We start from the raw sequence: 16,409 nt of genomic DNA, 5'->3' as shown, positions 1-16,409 counted from the left end.
GTTTTGGCATACCTGACCCTATACCTCAAACAGCTGCCCTTTCATGTCTCACTGCAATATCAGTGTATTTTCTGATGACAAAACTTCCCCATATGACTGTTTAATGGATCCATTGTTAGGAACTGTTCATGAATATATGGACAGGCAAATGAATGTCAAAGAGAAAAAAATAACAGACTTCACACTGAAACCTTACAAATATTGAAATAACTGACCATCTGAACATATAGGGCTGGCATTTTATTTATTTATTTATTTATTTATTTGCAGGCCTGGAGAATCACTTGCAGAAAGCATCAAGACCTATGTATCTCCCTAGAATGAAAAATGTACAGGATGACACATGCAGCTCTGCCCACCATAAATGCCAATGGCTAATGATGATCATTCAAACGTGGTTTTGCATAGGGTCCTTTTTTATGCTATTATAAATATTTTCCTCACAGGATAGTCCCTGGATTCAAGTTTCTTTCCTGGTGCCATCTGATGATACACAGAATGACAAGGCCAAGCTATTTTTCTTTTCATCCTTTCAAGACAGATTGTTACAATCTGTTTCACTTACTATCCTTGAAACTTTGACCTCATTTCCATCTCACAAATTTACTCTGCATAACATTGTTATTCACAATAATGAAGACTGTATGATGACCCCAAATAGATCTATTTGCTTTGAGTTCTAATATTTTATCATTATATAGAATTCCATAATTTTCTGTACATTGTGAAGTTGTGCAACCAATGTGTTCACATTCTTTGAAAGAAGTCTTCATATCTTTTAAAGTGAACAAAAGAAACACTCCTTGAAATGGGTTTGGTGCCTATCTTAAAAGGAAAAACTCCACTGTTATACGACACATTCCAACCACTGTAGGTAAGTATAAAACAACCTGGAAAAAAATTTTCCTCAAAAAGCTTTGCTGAGATAAACATAAGGCTGCAGGTTTTAGTCACTGTAAATTGGATTGATCTTGGTCCTGTAATATAACATTCAGCAAAGCTTCCTTTTTCAGATCCCAGTGCCCATAAAGCCCTGGAGTCGGGGACTGAAATTTGTTGAGATAATTCCAAAACGTTTTGGTCTTTTAAACTCACTGAGTGCACACAGGAAGCACATATCAGTGCATTGACCTCCTGCTCCATGGGGACGCAGACAGCTCTGCAGAACTGTTGTTTTCCTCAGATGATAGAGCTAAAAGACCATGTACTTAGCCAACTCTGGAGTCTGATTAAGGGCTAGCCGATGGAGTTGCTTCCAGATAAGATTTTTGGAAATTATTCAATGTCATGCAGAAATCTTTATTAGCTTCTGTCAGTGACAGAGTTTGTATTTGTTACTCAGCCTGGTAACATGTACTTTTTTTTTAATTATTACCTTTGGATACCCAGATATCAGCATGGACAAAAGCCACAGATTGCTGCTCTGACACTGTAAGAACTTTCTGCAGATAATTTTTTTTCCCTCTGTCATCCAGCAGGTGGGAGAAGACCAACACAAACAGTGAAATATAGGGTTACTAGGTGTATTGTTCCCTGAGGATGTCTGGTTTGCTTGTGCACAACTCAGGGCATATCCAGTTGCTCTAATTCTTATACAGCTATCTGCTGGCCTCAGGGAACGTGACAGAGCCATCTTTTTACTCTCTCGGAAAAAAAGGAGTTGGATGTCAGAGTGTCAATATTCAAAGGGACACAGGAAGCCCATCAATGCCTGCTGCACCTTGGAGTTGCCAGCTGGGGTTACAGGACTGCTGTCAGCAGGACGGGGCAGCTTGGACAATGACTCATCTGGCTGCATCTTTTCACTGATTGTGTGCACATCAGTTTTAGACATTTTTAAATTTAATTCTGTAAACATACCTTCTCTGGACATCCAGAAGGCATTGTACAGACGTGCCAAAAATGTCCTGAAAAAAGATAATTAGCACAAGTCTAGTGAAGTTGCTTTGCCAGAAGGTCTTGACTGCTGAGATGCTCACCTGGTAATGAGCTTCGGTCATTTTTCCCTATCCTGATCATGAGGCAAGGGCAGTGAGAATATAGGAAATGTAAAAATTGGCAGAAAGGTAATAGACCTGTTTTAGCGTGAGGAAAAAGAATCGGGGCCTGTGATTTCCTAGTTTATCTAAGTTTTATTTGTGGTGCAGTGAGGTTTGCAAGTAACAGCTAAATGTTCACAGAATTATGAGCACATAAATGTTTTATAGGCAGTGCGATACAGTTAGTAGTGCTGGCTCATGTCTTGAATTATGCTAGAGAAACAGCTTATTTGGGGAAGATGTACTATTTCTTTGTCCTTTGGTCTTATCAGGGGGTTGAGAAGAACATCAATTGATGGTGAAGTCTATACCTCTGAGACTGGCTAATAAAGAATCCTTAATTGCTTGTATTAGGATAGATATCCCTTAAGAAAAAAGCTTACTGATAATGTAGCTAACTCCAAATGGATTTTATAAGCTGATATCATCTTTGGCTGTGTTAAAGTATGATAGAATATTTCTGCCTAATAGCATGCCCAATGTTACAACAAAATTTAAAATGGCTTTGAACCAAAAAGCAAGTATGGATTTTTTTTCTGAAAAAGCAAAATTCAGTCCTGACACTTTTACTCTCAAATTACTCCTCTCTTAGCTTGTATTTTTCCTTTGGAAGGATGTAAAAGAGGACATTTAGTTCCCATTTGCAAAGACAACTATGAAATAAACTTCTGAAAGCATTTAGTGGCCTAGGTGTGACAGAGGTCAAATTATGAGAGTGAGATTTACTTATGCATCAGAGCCTAATTTGGGCTTCTTTCTGACTCTCATTTGACCAGTTTAGGACCTGTCCCATGTAGTCAATCAAGATGTTATGAAACAGAATGTACCTAGTTTGACTGTCAGTTTGGGATTATTTTGACTGACATTAGCTACCCAGGAGCCAAGAAATGGGCCTGAACTACTCACCTGGCTCCATCTATCAACAGTGGGGATAGAGGAACTTGTTTACTCTCTTTAGGATGGAGCGCATCATCATCCAGAAGTGTCCAGTTCTCACAACTGAGTAAATAGGGAATTACAGCAGTACTGTTAACAACTGGATCAGTCCATAGATGAAGAGTCACAATTATTTGTGCAGATGATTTTCACAGTTGGGGACCTCAAAGGACCTTTGCTCATGTTCAGCTCACTTGATCTGGTTCTGTGCTTATATTTCTGAGGTTGATTTCTCATTACCAACATCAGTTATACTCGTTGTAACTGGAAGTTTTGCAGGATGTCTAGGATTATTTGGTATCTGGAGCATCATTTCTGGTCTCTTCTAGTATAGAAAGTCCTATAAATTATGGGTTTAAAGATCACTAGACTGAATATTGTTAAGGTAGCATTCATAGTCAGTGTCATATCTGATAATTGCAGATTACAATATGACAGAAAGTCTCATTTCTTTTGGACATATTATGAACTAAATATTCTACAGGACTATGTATTTACTTAATCTCATTAAATTTTACACAAAAAGTCTCCTTAATAACTTTCCAAAATGAAAATTTACTTTTTAGACAATATCATGGCCTTCCCTATGCAGTCTATGCTATCAATGGGGAGCTTTGCTGTATAAGATACAGATGAATATTTGATAAAGTAATTATTTATTTAGCATATCTGTGGAGAGAGATGGTCTTTATCATGTGACTTTTCTTAGTAATCAAAGAGATTTGGGACCATTTGACTCCTACCCCACCTGACATGTTGACATTTGTTAGGATCATGTGCTTATTGTGGGACTGCTACCAGCGCAGTGACAAGATCTGAAAGCAAAGGAATGAAAGGAAAAAGCTACTTTTTAAAATAGTGCTGTAAACTCCCTGCGTATCACTTTTGTGTATTCTTCGTCATATGCATGCATATGGCAGCTGAAATAGATGATGAGATTAGGTGGCTGCTTGTCCAGGTTTCTGGATATTATCTTCAGTCCTGTGTGATGAACTTCATACTTCTCTGGACCTGAGACTATCTGGTTGAACGGGAAAAATATTCCTAAGTAATGCATTCAGAAAGTGACATAAAAATAAGATAACAGTGAAATATCAGCTAATATATTCAATAAACGCTGCAAAAGGACTCTGCTTGTAGTGAAACTGTTGTATAACTCATAGATTCATTGTTAAGAAGAATATTAATTGATGTTAATTCTTAAGAAGAAAGACATTCATATATTCATTGTTAAGAAGAAAATTAATTGAACCAGCATTCTGAAAACTGCTGTAATAGTTTATACAGTAAAATTTCTTGGTTTGGTTTATCTGCACTGAAGAAGTAAGTAAAAGAGGAGTACAAAAAGGAGAGAGCATAAAGAGGATATGCTCTCTCTTAAGTACAACCTTTGAGTATTTTGGAATTATTAGTAACTCAGACCCACAGGTGCTTTGATGTGCATAATGGCTTAACGTACTAAATAATAACAAAACAGAAGATACTATTGTGGAAGAAGAGTCTCTCAGAGACCACTGAATCAGATTAGAGAACAGGACAAAACACATCAAAGCTGAGGAATAGAAACTCAGGTTGAAAAATATGGCAGATAACCAAAAGCTGTTTAAGAGTCACTGGATTTTAAAAAGGTCCCAATTTCCTAAGCATAATAGAGAACAATATTGTTTAAAATGCCATCATGGATCAATGTATGAAGTGAAGGCATGGTTAGAAAATAAAAAGCCTACATAGCAAATGGTTAAATGGGAAATATTTAGCAATCAATATAAATTAGAAGTTATATAATATAAAAATAGACAAAAACGACAGCAGAGGAAAATCATCAGCTGGCAGGCCTTAAGGCACTAAAATGAGTTAAGAGTATATTACGAACAACAGAAGTCTTAACAAGGGTACATGCTGCTACTTGATGCAGATGATGAAATTATAATGTTGCAGAAAAGGCAAATATTCCAGACATATTTCTATTGTACATTTGAAAAGAAGAAAGGTGATGAATTTATATCACATAAGATGATGAAAAATTTTCCACTCTATCAGTGACCAGGAGGAATGTAAAGTATGTACTGGGGGTAAATATTTGAAAATCAGCAGGTCTGGATGGCTTACATGGGAATACTAATAGAGCTTATTTAAATGATTCTCTAGCCTGTTGATATTGATATTTCATAAATCCTCTAATAGCAAGAAAATAGCAGAATACTAAAGCAGTGTCTGTTCTATGGCAATATTAAAAAAACGGCAAAGTCAACAATCACAATAGATGTGCACCAGCAAGGCTAATGGCAGTTCATGGAAAAAAAAATCAACCGAAAGAGAATTCTTTGACGAAGAATAAGAAAATGAAGATATGTACTTCCCAACCTCACCCTAATCTTGAAAAACCAAAAAAACAACCAACAAACCAACCAACCAACCAAACAAAAGAATAATTTAAGCATCCTGTCATGAGCAGGAAGATGATTAGCGTTGCTCTTAAAGGTCTTTCTAGCCCTACCTTATGCAGTTCCATAAATAAATAACATGGTAACCAGCAGAGAGTCCTCACTGGACAGGACTGAATACTTTTGTCACTGAATCAGGATCAGGAGCAACACTGCACATTTGTATTTGAATGGCTCCCATTCTCAGAGAAAAACAGGACACAGGAGGGTTGAAGCACAGGGAAAACAGTCCAGGCAAGTTTGTCTGCTGGACATGGAACAGAATAAAGCCATGTCACCTGTGCTTTGCAAAAGCCATGTATTAGGTTCAGTACTATTCAGCATTTCCATCATTGCCCTAGAAGTAAATAGAAACTCACTGCTGATAAAATATGCAGGTATTAGAAAGCCTGGTGGAATGGCAATGATGAGCATTTATATAGGGCAGGCTGTATCACCTAGCAGATCAGACATGTTCAAGCAGAAAGCCTTTTACTCCAGCCAAATGCAAAGTTATGCATGTGGGAATGCATGTGGGAACCAGATAGGAGATTAGCAGACGTGTAATCAGAAACTCTACCTTGGAAAACAGTGCTCTGAAAAGGATCAGGGTCATCAGAGTATGGAGCAGTTTCACTCCAATGAGATACTGTGGTAAAAAGGGTGAAATCCATCCTTGAATACATAAACATGGGAATTGTGGGTAGAAGTACCAAGTTGCTTTTCTTCCCTTTGTGGTACTCATGAGACTAATCATATGCAGGATATTTATTTTCAAAGATTGTTGAAAAGCTGGGGAAGGTGCAAAAGAAGCATGGCAATTATTCAAGATCTAAAGAAAGTGCCTTATTTTAGAAACCTTACAGTCCTCAGCCTGTCTGACTTACTGAAAAGGAGATGACTTGATTTATAGCTTGATTAATGAATTGGTACTGTTGGAGGCATAAAATACTAGCAGGAAAGGGCTCTGAGCAGACTATGTCATGCTGAGGACTGAGTGGAGGAATTATTAAGACACACAAATTCAAGTGAAGAATGAGACACAGAAAATTATTAACTACTAGAGCAGGCTAATGTGGGGAATTCTTTGTCTACTTATGTCTTCACCGAAATGAAGACATTTTTTATTGTCCTACAGCCAACTGCAAATTGTCAAGCATGAGTTGTAGCTTTTGATACTGGAATATGTCCATGAAAATTAATGGTTTATGATATCTAAGAGGTCATTCTAGGTGATAGTAATATCTGAGATTCCATTATGCTGTAGGAGAGATATATATTTATAAATTATTATGATTATGTCAATAAGCTAAACATGCAACTTTCCCTCTGTTCTGCCCTTTAAGTACTACCATTTAATGATAACAAAATGAATTAAGGTTGCCAAGATAACTAATAAAGGAAACTGGAGGACTGTAAAAGTCCATGATTGATTTTCTCTCTCTTTAGACATTCCAGCATGTGGTCACTTTACCAATTGGAAATTGGCATAATACACTGGAAATATAAGTTACTGGGTGACTTCCTTTCCCCTTCTTTGTTCCTTTGTCTAGAAACTTCTCTCTTTGGCTGTGACACGCACCTATAATAAGTAAGTAACCTGGCCTCATGCACACATTGTATTAACAAAAATAGCCAAAGTATTTTTTGAAGACATGAATGAAAGTAGGCATGCTAAAACTAAGTGCTTACTCAAAAAAGTAAAAAACATAACCCAGAAAGATTGCCAGAGAAGACAATGGTTTTGACGTTATTTCAATGTTTGAATATTGGAACCTCCATTGCCAAAGTGACATTCTGATGTTTGGATCACCAAAACAAAGAGGCATGAATTGTTGCTAATTTATCTTGGTAAACCCTGTAGTAGCAACCTCTATATTTGGGTGTCTAAATGCTTTTAAGAAGCAGGCCTATGGGAACTTTCATTCTATATAACCCCAAGGCACTTTAGAGGCCTCCATGGCTCTAGTGCAAAGCATGGGTGATACTCACAGTGCGCAGCATTTCAGAACAGCAGTTAAAGAAGGGAACTGAAGAATGTCATCACTAATGAGATAGGAAAATTTAGTGAATGGAGAAAGCAGGGTAGATAACTTGCATTTATAGTAGACAGCCTATCTGACAGATTTAGCCACCACTCTTGCTGCTTCAGCACTGTTTGTGAATGTTTTTTGTTAATCTCAGATGTTTTTGTTATTCAAAAACTCCTGGCCTGTGGAATGTTCTTGAGCAGCTCATTGTGAATATTTGAAAAATGAAAGCAGAGAGTTGAACCATGATTTTTAGCTCTGAATCACTTTTATGAATTCCTTTGACACATCCACTCTCCAATAATTTCAAATCTCAGAGGAACACTTTTTCAATTTCCTTCATATTATGTAATTTCTCTCAACCTTCTTCATTTATCCTCTTTTTTATATTGTAACCTTGTCTTTTCCATCATTTCCTCTTACCCATTCCCCTCCTCTCTCTGGTTTATTATCACTACTTGACTGATGTTTGAGACCTGTATTGTGACTTGGAGCAGACACTTGTCAGTTTACTGTTGATCAGATCACTTTGCACGTCGTGTTGTGTAAATAAAAAAACAGGTTTAGAAATATTTAGTCTCTCAGTTATATTTTGCAGTATAATATGTATCAGAGATGTTGTATGAAATAAAATTATTTATTATAATTATCCCATCTCTGGCAAGGACATTCAAAAGCACTTTAGGTAAATCATGTGCCTTCTCTATTCTCTGTCTCAGTTTCTTGGCTGGCTCAGAGTTACAAGATGTGTCAGTGAAGTGCTAGCATCGGGTTGTTTGACATTTTAGAAACTCTTCAAATGTAACACCTCTTTGTTTATCCTGTTTTCCATTGGCTTGTCTCAAAGCCCTCTAGCAAAGGCAATGTCTTTCCTCTTTCACAGCTGGGCAAACAGGAAAATAGAGAGGTAAACTTGAGGACATTGAGAAGGCCTGAAGCATGTCTGTGAACACAACCCAAACCCAAACCTCCCATCTCCTGGCATTTTTAATGGGAAACACATCTCCCCAAAACAGATTATTGGATCAAGTTGGACCGCACATGTGCAGGTTTGTAAAGTGGCTTGTCTCTCCCCAAAACTATGTTTGCATTTTGTTAAACATGGCAAAATAACAGAAACAGAGTTACCTCCAAACGCTTTGGGATTTGTAATTTCTACATATATAGTATTTGCTTTTCTTCTGCCCCTGAATCCAGAATAGAAACCATGAGGGATTCTTCTATTTATTTTCATTAAAAATTCAAGCAAACACAGGCTTACTTAGCCAGACATCAGTCACATCTCAGGTAAATCTTGCCTGCTACTTGTTCTAGAAGTTTTAGGCTGCTCTGTTCTGAAGGACCTTTCTGGAACCTAATCCACATGGAGGCAAAAATGGCAGAAGGCAGCGGAGGACACTAAAACTCTGCTGAGCAATTTTTCCATCAGTCCAAAGAGATGATCCCTGAACAACAGCTTTGACAGTGTCTATAAAATAATGTCTTACTAATATTCTTTCCCATGGATACCTTGAACAGAGCAGCCCTGGAGAGGGCTTTCCTAAACAGGGTATTGTGACGGTAAAAGATGCTGCCATGCTTTGCTGCATGGCACTTCAGTCATATCTGTTAGGAGTAAAAGTTTCCTATCTGTAGTGTTTTATTTCGGAGCCAGGCTCTCACCAACCCATAAGGCATGGCAGGTATCCATTACAGAAAAATGCCTTGAAGGAAAGCAGAACTAAATACTCAAGCAAACTTTACTATTATAATCTATATCTAGAGGAAAGAAAATGTTCTGAGTAAGGGAATGATTTCAGCAATCCTAGAGAGAAAGGCCAGAGTTTTCAAAAATAGCTCTGGGTTCCTTGTGGATTGCTACCTAGGCTTTAATATCTTGAGGTTGATCCCAAGAACAGCACCTTACTGGCAGAGACTGGCACACGCATGGTTAAATGAACAAATGTTTAAACATCTTCAATTTTGGGCAGAGATAAGTCAAGAACCTTTGTGGACTTAACTCCTGCCTCTTGTTGTGTTTTTTCAGGAGTGATGAATATGGTACTAGTGTCTGAAGAAAGAACCCAAGCGCCTGATACATGCAAAAGAAAGAGGAGGAGAGGAACCATCAGACTAGGGAACCTACTCCAGCTTGAAGGAATCATGTTTGAAAATTTCCTTCATGTTTTCTCCAATAAACTCACCAGATGAGTGAAGGCAGTGAAAATCCATGGCTTGTATTTTTTTCTACCAGCACCAAAAGCAAGAAGAGACAAAGGAAGCAATTTCCATGCTATTGCATGAAGACCTATGCAAGCTGATCTGAGACAGCACGTGATTTTTGGTGTTCTTCAAAATCCACTTCCTACTGTGTGGATTTGACTAACATTTGACACCACAGTGACTGCAGTCCCCTCAGAAAAAAAAAAAATATTAGTTCCTTCTTTGATTTCCTTGCAAGCCTCAAGATTGCTCTTTGTTCCTCAGTTTCCTGTCAGAGAAGCCCATGTTTTGGTTGTACATCTGTGTGGGTGTGGGGTTATTAAACAGACACACAGCATCTCCTCTCTATTCTATATACCCAAGGAGAGGCCTCCTCAGGCAAAGAGGAAAGAAAGAGCCAAACTTCCCCAAGGAGGGAAAAAACCTGACTCCATCTTGAGAGGTTTTAAACAATTGTGATGAAGTTTTTCATGAAAGTGTTTCCTTCGATGCAATGGCTGGCCTAAGTCATCCTGAATCAGGCCTGGGTAGAGAGCGAGGAGTGTTATAGGGTGAGATTCCCATTTCATTTGCTACAGAACCTGTTAGCATGTAGAAAGTGAGTCACGAAATTAGGCTAAGGATGACTTAATAAGCCAGATAGTTAAACTCTGCTCTGGAAAGATGAATCTAATTCCTTATTAGTTCCTAAGCAGTGTCAGACAAGCCACTTGAACTAAATCGGTAAGATTAATTTCCAGGTGCTCCTTTTTCTAGACAGGGACTGGATTTACAGAAGGGATGAGCATCCACAACTGGAATTTAAATATAAGGAGCCATATAAAACTAAATTCTCTGGGGAAAGAGAGATGCTATGAATCTAAAATTTAGGATTCCTTTTAACTGAAACATGCCTGAACTTCAAAGCCCAGTTTGCAGAGTGAGATCTTACCTCACTGGGAATGACTACAGTGGCAGCGATACTTGTGTTGCACTCAGATACCAGTGTAATGACCACATTAAAGCATTCCTGAAGATCTAAGTAACTTTATTTTCAGTGTAAGAATATGCCACAAATAAAACACAAAAATGGATAAGTGAGGAACTAGCTTGGGTACTGCTGCACTGCACTCCTTAGTGTGCCCAAATACAAGAGTAAAGCAGAAAAAAAGTACGATTATGCTACTTTCCAAAATGTTTCTATCCAGTCAGGTGTTATGCTGGACCCAAATGGAGAAATCCTTCCAGAACCAGCCAGGCTGGTGCAGAGACATCTGAGCTGGTTTGGGGCACACATAGAGAGGACCTAGATCAGGTGTTATATATGATCCCTGTTATTTCAGAAAAAGATAACACACACATGAAGGAATTATGAGACCATTGATAAGATCAGCTGCATCTCCTGTGCCTGTTCAAAAGTGGCTGCAGAGAGGCTAGAGCATACTTAAGTCACCACAAACTCTTCATCTTGGAGCCAGTTTTCTGTGCACGAGCCTGGATACTCTGCAGAGAATGGTGCTCTCTCCCAGCACCAGGCCTTGGAGAGCCCAAGCCTCCTGGTGAATGCCTGACAAAAGGGTACTTCTAGAAATTGTCTCTCCTTTGTCCACAGGTATCATCCTACTCCCATTTTCACTGTATTACAATCTCAACTTCATTTTTTTTTTCTCTCCCATTACTAGCTCAGGCTGAAAGAAACAAGGCTGGAGCAGCTACTGCAGCTGGGGAGAGTTGAACAAGCTCTCAGATGTACAACACCACTACCAGGTGCTCGCTCTGGCATTTCTCCCTCCTGTCTGTCCCCTCCGCACAGTACAGTGTTTGTCTTCATTCCCCTCACCCTGCCTCGCTGCCTCGTCCTTCCTCCCTTCTCATTCTGGGAGCCCTCTCCTTTCTCCTTACCTCCTCCTTCCCCTCTCTGCATGCTGTGACTAGACAGGAGAATACAGATTTGTGTATTCCCTAGACAAGGTTCTCATTTTTTCCAGTCCATCTTTGGTTGTTGATTTCTTCTTCTCGTAGGTGAGTATCTCTTAGCTCTCTTCTTCCTCTCTGACCTTTTCTCTGCTCCTTGTAAAGCATTCTCTCCTCTCATGCTGTGAAACGTTGATGCTGTCTCATACTGTGAAATGATCTCTCTCATGCTCTCCCTTGACTATACCTCTAGCACAGTCCTCAGTGCATTCTAATGGATGCTATTTCACAATAAATACATAAGCACTGCATCAGGCTGCTGTCTTCTCTAACTGCCTATACTGATATGGTATTTTAAAGGTGCTTCTTAGAACATCAAAGATGCCTTAGCTATCTTAACATTTTCCTTCTCAGCTCTGTTGAAATTTATATAACGTAATTCTGTTTTTTTTTTTTTCATCCAGCTTGAGGTCACTAGCACACGCAGTGCTGCCCTAGCTTGCACAGCTCGGTTGCTGAGGTAGGGCTAGCTGTGTATTATTCTCCATTTCCCCTTTAAAATGCTCCATCTTTTTGAATCTCCAGCTGTCACAGTGAGATTGTGCAATCAGGTGACTTGGTGACAGGCTGGTTTGCTGCATTGTGGCATCCTCGGAGCAGCTACAGAGGTTTGTACCCAGAGCTCCCCGGGCAAGCGCGGAGGGAACGCCAGACAGCAGCCCGGGCGCTCCCGGGTTATGCAGAGCTATGCACAGCCGCGGCAGGCTTTGAGTGTGCAGCGTCTGCTGGCCCTGCCGTTCTGGGGCTGAAGGAGCAGCCTCTCAAGAGAATACCTACCTTTGACAGAGTCACTGCGGCCAGACATCTTGAGAATCCTTCATTATAATTGCTTTGGAGCCTGTACAGATCCGATGTTGCCTCATCATTTGGACCATTTATTATTGATACCACAAATGCTGAGTCATTAAACAGAGGTCATAAAAACATCCTTATTCTGCTAAAAACATTAGCTCATCATTTCTGGTACTACAGAAAGCAAGAGAGAACCAGGAATCCTTGTGCCTGCAAGAAAGAAAATGTGGACTGCATCAGGGGCCTGGGAAGACCAGAGAAGAGCCCAAAGTCAGTAGCTCCTTAGAAAAAGCAGAATGCTGGTTAAAGATGGGTCTCTGGGATCAGGATCAATTGCCATTTCTGAGTTGGTGTCACTTCAGGTTACCATTTTAACCCAGGATATGTTAATTTCTCTCTCTGTAAAAGGACAGAAATAAAAACCTCTCTCACTTCTATCTGAAGACTATAGGGCACTTCAGAGGCACTAGCCAGCTACTCCTCACTGCAGAGAGCTGCTGTTACTTCCATTTTTTCAGAGGGAAGCCAGAGGTACAGAGGAGTCATTGGTTTTCTTGCAAACCGTGGTTCAGGACTGCAATCTCCTGATTACTAATGCCAAAGAAAGCCATTTTTTTCTTGTGTTCCTGTGCTGCCTAAGAGTTAATGTAGCCAGAGAAGGGATTTTAGTTTATTTTTACTGCTTATGCTTTATTTTCTCAATCCTCTTCCTCGGGCAATTTTCTGAATCTGAAGAGGTCCTTCTGGGTGGAAAAACACATTTTGTTGAGATTATGTTTCACTATTTTAATAGTGAAGCTGCAGACAAATACTTCTTTTGATGCCTATATTTGATTTCCTTCACTGCAGGGATGTCCTGTCGGCGTCCAGATCTAACAACAGGCGCGTGGGGGTTACATCCCTCAGCTAAAAGGGGTGGGGGTGGAGTGCGGCGGTTATTTGCTTTTTTGTTCCGGATTTCTTTAGAGGAGTACGTATGAAGAACCGGTACCGCAGGCTCACCAGTCAAGGAGCGCTGTGCCACATCGTGTCCCCAGCCACAGCAAACACTTCATGCGTTTGGGGAGCTTTTTGGCAGGGTGTTCCCGACGCACACCTGAGCACACACCGACAGGGTCCGGTTCTCTCGGGGGGACGGGTCCCTCCCGTGGGTCCCTGCCGTGTTCGGGCTCTCTCCCCCCCACTGGCCTCAGGAGGGGCCCCGGGCCTGCGGACCGAGAGGAGCAGCTGCACCCCGGCTGGCGGGCGCGGGGCCAGCGCGGCGGCGCGGGGAAGGCAGTGCGAGGCAGTGCGGAAAGAGTTAAGGGAAGGTGGCGGGGCAGGCTGGCTGTCGGGAGCGAGCATGTGCAGATTGAAACCGCATCCATACTACGGGCGAGTGTCACTGGCACACTTCACCTCCCGCCGGCCGCGGGGCACCCATGGACACCGGTGAGGCCACGAGCCGCGGCGCGGCCGGCCGGGCGGGGGGGCCGAGCGGCGGCACCGGCAGCTGCCCGCGGTCGCCGCTGACCTCACGGCCGCCCCGCCGGTGGGTGCGCGGGGCCCGCGGCGGCCTCCCCGCAAGCCGAGCGGCGCGGGCGATGCGCTGCCCGGGGCGGAGGGCGGGGATGGCGCCCGGCGCCGTTGGTTTCGGTTTCTGGCGGCGGCAGGGCCGTGCCGCCCCCGCCGGGCGGGCGCCGGCCGGAGGGAGACAAAGGCGGGCGGAGAAGCACCGGCCTCCCCGCCGCCGGCGGGCCCCGCGGGGCCACCGGGCATCGCGGTGTCGCCCCCTCTCGGGGAGCGGCACTGCTCCCGCAGGCCGGGCCCTGCCGCCCGCGCAGCCCTTCGGGGCGGGGGCGCGGTGCGTGTCGCGGGGGTTTTGCTTGGGAGCCCCCGGCCCCGGCTGCGAAGTTCTCGGGGCTCTGGGGGAGCAGGGTGGAAGGGTTGTTGAAATCGAAGGTGCTTTTCACTGGAAAGTGCCTTTTTTCACAAAAGGAATGTCTTGAAACATCTTTTTGTATTGATTGCAGCAAAACTTTATTCCAGGAAAGGGGAAATAGTTCTGAGACAGCCCAGCATTTGCAGAGCAAAACTGGGAGGTGGAGGCTGGCTCTGGTCCGTTCAGCAACCTTGTGAATGACTCTTGTGTGTAAAGACCAGAGATCAGGGATACAGATAATACAATCAGCTAAAAAATGAGAGTTTTTTCTTTTTTTAAAAATTTAATCTCAGGATGTTCGCTGTTATTCAGTTTCTGGTATGGAAAAATATTCAGAATAGCTGAATTTTGGCAAAATAGAAAATTTGGTTTCTCCTGTCTGCCATTTACGCTGAGGTTTTGAAAATTGTCTCTAGGATGCTTAGGAGCAGGGATCCTGGGAGGCTGCTCTGTCTCACTCATCTTGAGCTGGAGCATCACACTGGGACTTCCTAGAGAGCGTTTTGCATTGCTGGCCCAAAACTACTGGGGATGTACAAACTTGTTAAGCCTCCTAATTACACAGCAGACGCAGTAAAACTCTGTTATGTGAAGTACTTCATATTGTTCTCTGGCATTGTTTGTTTGACAGGTTTGTCCTGTTTCCCTCTTAATTCTGCAAAAAAAGCAGTCCCTGCAGGAGCTGATTTTTTTTGCAGGCAGGGTGGTAACAGCTCCGTGACTGCCAGAGCTGTGTGCGTTGGGGATTTGCAAGAATAGATTGCCCAAAGAGCTCCGTTCTGGGGTTTCCAGGAACACAAATGCAATAATAATATATGTACAGCATCAGCTAGAGATGGGGCTAGCTGCCATTTGGTGGTAAATAGGAAGTCATGGAAACAAAAACTACCATAAATTATTAGGAAACAGAAAAGGAAGACTTATTGACATGGAATCCTTAATGCCTGTAGCCACTTCCAGCCAACACTGAGGAAAACTGTAGAAAGTCTGTAAGGTACTCTGATGCCTGTGACAAGTCCTGAAGGTCCTTCCTGAATCCCAGTGCCTAGGCCCTGTGAGAAGGTATGACCTCTTCCATGCAGGAATGTTGGTTTTTCTGTGTTAGTTGACAGCAGCTTGCTACTGTGGATAATTAAGATTGTTCACTTAATTTGAAAGTAGGTATTTTCTCCCTGAGAAATAAATGCTTTTTGTGCATATATCTGAAAATTTTTTAGTTCTGTGTTGAGGCCCCACTGAAGAACATGGGTGTCTCCCAGTTTGTAGAAGGGGACACTGAGGTACAGGCATTTCACAGGTAGATGTCAAATTGAAAGAGGAGTTAACTCCAAATAATTTGGTTTAACTAGTAGCTATAGCAGCTTCCTAAACAAAGATCGGCTGAACTGTTAACAAGCAGCTTATTCAATGTCTGTGAAACATCCTGAGATCCTCTGATCACAGGCGTATTGAAGAGGGGGGATAGCATAGTCTAGTGGAAAGGAAATGGAGGGACAAGCAGATATTGAGGTAGTACTGCTTGTGACTGTATAACTTCTTGCTGAGGCTCTGGCAACACATCCATAGACGTGGTCGGTATTGCTGTTCCCACTCTGCTGCAGGCTGATGGTGCAGGAAGAAAACAAGCTGCTTCCTTGAAGAGTTCAAGCCTTGGCATTCTTGTGGCAAGATCCTGTGGCAGTTTACGAAATTGTCAAGGGGGTCTAAAACAAGAGGTATGGATAGCGTAGACATGTGGGTTGAGGGTAACCTAGATCTCTGCATCCATATGGAAGTAATACTTGGTAGTGGGGACTCTGCAGTTTCACTGACAATGTCATAATGAGATGTGATGCCAAACAGGGAAAGGCAAATTTAACCTTGAAGGGAGATGCAGGCTTCTGACTTTGAGTGTGACAGGAAGAGGTTTTTGGGTAAGGTAATGAACTCAATAGCAGTGGAGCCTTTAAATTAAGATATCTTTTTACAGTCTATGCTTTAATTCAGCATCTTGGAGAAGTCCTAAGGAGTGAAGATGTAGGGATCCCTTTGGCCTTGTAATTTGTAAATCCGTTTATTCCCACACATCAAGAGCTGGGGAGAGGAGTTGTTTTCCAGCGCCATAAATGTGCTT

The 16,409-nt window shown here is 41.8% G+C and overlaps 1 protein-coding gene across 5 annotated transcripts in view; it reads left to right on the top strand.

Annotated features, from left to right (window-relative positions):
* The first annotated feature begins 13,673 nt into the window (after positions 1–13,673).
* The window catches only part of TMEM229B (transmembrane protein 229B), a 32,808-nt gene continuing 30,072 nt past the window's right edge, over positions 13,674–16,409 (top strand). For 2 of the 5 annotated variants that reach the window (XM_017829789.1, XM_017829780.1), the window contains exon 1: positions 13,674–13,806. The gene's annotated coding sequence lies outside the window, so the exon portion shown is untranslated. Of the gene's footprint in view, positions 13,807–13,878; positions 13,907–14,133; positions 14,219–14,264; positions 15,359–15,897; positions 16,012–16,409 lie in introns of those variants that run through there. The other 3 variants (XM_017829781.1, XM_017829784.1, XM_017829783.1) reach the window with 3 other exon arrangements.

This window comes from Lepidothrix coronata, unplaced genomic scaffold (genome assembly GCF_001604755.1).
Source record: "Lepidothrix coronata isolate B3197 unplaced genomic scaffold, Lepidothrix_coronata-1.0 Scaffold168, whole genome shotgun sequence".
Taxonomy (NCBI): domain Eukaryota; kingdom Metazoa; phylum Chordata; class Aves; order Passeriformes; family Pipridae; genus Lepidothrix; species Lepidothrix coronata.
The sequence above is the reverse complement of the archived record's forward strand: the minus strand, read 5'-3'. Positions and strand labels throughout refer to the sequence as shown.